This window comes from Penaeus monodon, chromosome 3 (genome assembly GCF_015228065.2).
Source record: "Penaeus monodon isolate SGIC_2016 chromosome 3, NSTDA_Pmon_1, whole genome shotgun sequence".
Taxonomy (NCBI): Eukaryota; Metazoa; Arthropoda; class Malacostraca; order Decapoda; family Penaeidae; genus Penaeus; species Penaeus monodon.
The window spans coordinates 3,693,264-3,696,733 of record NC_051388.1 but is presented as its reverse complement, the minus strand read 5'-3'; positions in this window follow the sequence as shown (position 1 = coordinate 3,696,733).

The following is a 3,470-nucleotide window of genomic DNA, read 5'->3' as shown; positions in this document are numbered from 1 at the left end:
TTAATGCATACATGAAATAGCTCCAAAACTTGTATCCCTGCGACTCAATTTCACGTATTGCCTCCTCTAATCACATGCGAAATCAGGGGAAGCAGGTTTCATATCACAAATTTTTTTTCCAACTTCTAATTTCTTCAGCTGGTATTTCCTAACTAAAGGACCCAAAATTTAAATAATGGATTGGAAAAAATTTAAAAGAACAAAAAAAAAAAAAAAAAAAAAAAATACTTTAAAACTGTCATCTCCTTTAAAACATTACTTAACGACAAGACCTGAATATAAATAAAATTCTACGAGGATCAATTAGAGGTCAAAGAATTTACCAAATTTTTTAGCAATGATCCCAACAACAACGAATTAATACAAAAAATACTCACACCCAAAAAACCGGTTAACGTAAATTTAAGTCAAGCTACCATTCTTTTATTAGCCAATTTTCCCCTCAATTTTAGTGGGAAACGTGATACCCGATATCTTTCCCCTTTTTTGTCTCAATCAGGAATTTCAAGTTTCAACCTACAGAGAAAGCATATTTTTAAGTTCTTTTTTCAAAGACAATTTTTAAAAAACTTTTTTATTACGAGTGATTTTTTAAATTTTAGTAAGTGATGTACCAGCTTAAGTTAATTTAATCCCTCTACACATATCACTTAACGATTATTTACGTAACAGATTATTTTGTCTTTTTGTGTAAGTGACGCAGCATTTCCAGCTTGTTCCTTAAATAAAAAATTAAATTTCGATCAACAGTTGTTTTATTCAAGATTTTTTGTCTATTTGTATCATTTTACATGATTCCAGTAGTGTACCTTATGACAAAACTGTTCAAAATCAATATTAACATAGGCCTACTTAGTTAAAGTAATTAAAATACAATCATAAATCTATTCAATTTTTCCTTTTTATTATTATTATTATCATTTTTTTTTCTTATAATTCAATAGACCTACATAACACATTCCACCTCCCACTCCATTGACACTTAAGAAAAGAAACGAAAAGAATAGGAAAAGAAAGAAAAGGAAAAAAAACACCCACGTCCATAACAAACATACCCTCCTCCTCAGGCTTGCAAATGCGTGCCAATGCCCCAGCCTCCCCCCCTCCCTGTCCTATACCCCCAACCTTACCCCTCCAAAAAGGACATATTGAAATAGGCCCACACAAATACCCCCCTTCCCCTCCCCCCTTCATATGTGACATAGATTGGCACTGGCACTTGATACTCACCTGTAACCTGGCCCCCGCTCAGCTCTCCCTTTCCTCCTCTCTCTCGTCGAAATTCCCCGAACTCTTTCTCCGGCCGCCACGCCGCTTTAAATCCTGCTCGCTCTGTCCTCGAAGTAACGTCACCCGAGACAGAAATCATTCTCCTGCAGGCCCCGCGGGGTGTGAGAGAGAGGTGCACGTGCGACCCGTGTTTACATTACACTGACTCTGACCGCTGCTGTTGGGGGTATGGGGGCGGGAGAAGGAGGGGGGGGTCTACGTTGCGGGGCCCGGGCCGGCGTGACGGGGGTATTTTCTTTCGGGCGGCCCGGGGGGGAAGGAGGTCTTTTCTCGCTGAGTGGTTGAGCAAGGGGGCGGGCACTAATTTGTTCCAATAATGCTCTTAACTATTTTTTTTCTTCTTCTTCATCTAATAGTGTAAAACAGAGGAGGGGATGTTGAAAACTTTTTTCCTTTTTTCGGGGGACGGCGAATGAAATGAAGTTTCGAAATGCCCTTTGCCTTTTTTAGCTTCGGGATGAAATAGCGATGCTTTTCGCTTTTAGATGCCTGGGCACTTGCTTTGAAAAAGATGGATGTGAAAGTGGGGGCGGCTGGTTATGGGTGGGGATCCTTTTTTTGTTCTTTGGTTTGGGGGAATTCATTTCCCTGATTTTTGGAAGGTTCCCGCCCCATCTACACACACACACACACACACACACACACACACCACACACACACACAACACACACACACACAACACACACACACACACACACACACAAAGAAGAGATAGAGAGATAGTAGAGATATATAGAATAGATATAAGATAGAGATATAGATAGAGATATATAGATATAGTTATATAATATATATATAAATTATAGAGATATAGATAATAGTTAAAGATATGTAGTATGATATAGAATATATATGATATATATAATATATATATATAATATATAGAATATAATAAGATAGATATATACATATGGATAATATATGTATATATAGATATATATATATATATATATAGAATATATAGTAGTAATATATTATATATATATATATATACATATATATACATACATATATGTGTGTGGGTGTGTGTGTGTGTGTGTGAGTGTCATACATATGTATATATATATATATATATATATATAATATATAATATATAGATATATATAATATATGATATATATACACACACATAAATTGTACATTTATCTATGATTTATATCTGTCGATCTATATCTGTTTTTTTTACTGAAAGTGCAACATGAAAAAAATCACACTGTGGTGGTGTGCACTTATATTTGTGCACACAAACACACATGCACACATATACAATAGATATATATATATATATATATATATATATAATATATAATAGTATATAGTAGTATATATATATGATATATATACATATATATGATATACATATATATATATAAATATAGTATAATAATATATATATAATGCAGATATATAGATATATATATATATATATATATATATATATATATATATATATATATATATATATATATATATATATATATAAGAGAGAGAGAGAGTTATGTCTTCATTATGATTACACAAATTGATTTCCAGGTCATTGGAATTCAAATCATTATGCATGATATCAATTAATTCACAAGTTAACCCCTTAAATCTGCAATCAAAGACATACATATCCAAGCTAATAACACTTAAAGCACATTCATAATAATATATGTTTTCTGTATGTGTCTAAATACTTAAAGAAATAAATGGGTGAATGAAGTATAATGATTAAATAAAATAAATAAATAAAAATAAAATATATAGATTTATTATAGATATATAATATAATATATATATATATATATATATATATATATATATAATATATATTAATATATATATATATATATATATTTGCAGAAACTCTTTTTTCTTTTTTTTCTATTAATAATGGTGAGGCAATACTAACAACATAGTGAAGGGTCAGGTAGGGTAATTATCACAGAGTATTAAAGTAATAAAACTTTGCAAGAAGAGAGAGAGAAGATGGAGAGAGATAGAGATAGATAGAGAGAGAGATAGAGATAGATAGATAGATATAGATAATATATAGAACAGACACATGAGAGGAGAGATAGGGATAGGAGAGAGAGATATAGATATATATAAGAGAAGAGAATAGAGAGAGAGAGATAAGAGATATAGAGTAAACAAAAAGAGAAGAAAAGGAAGAAAAAAAGGGAAAAAAGATAAAA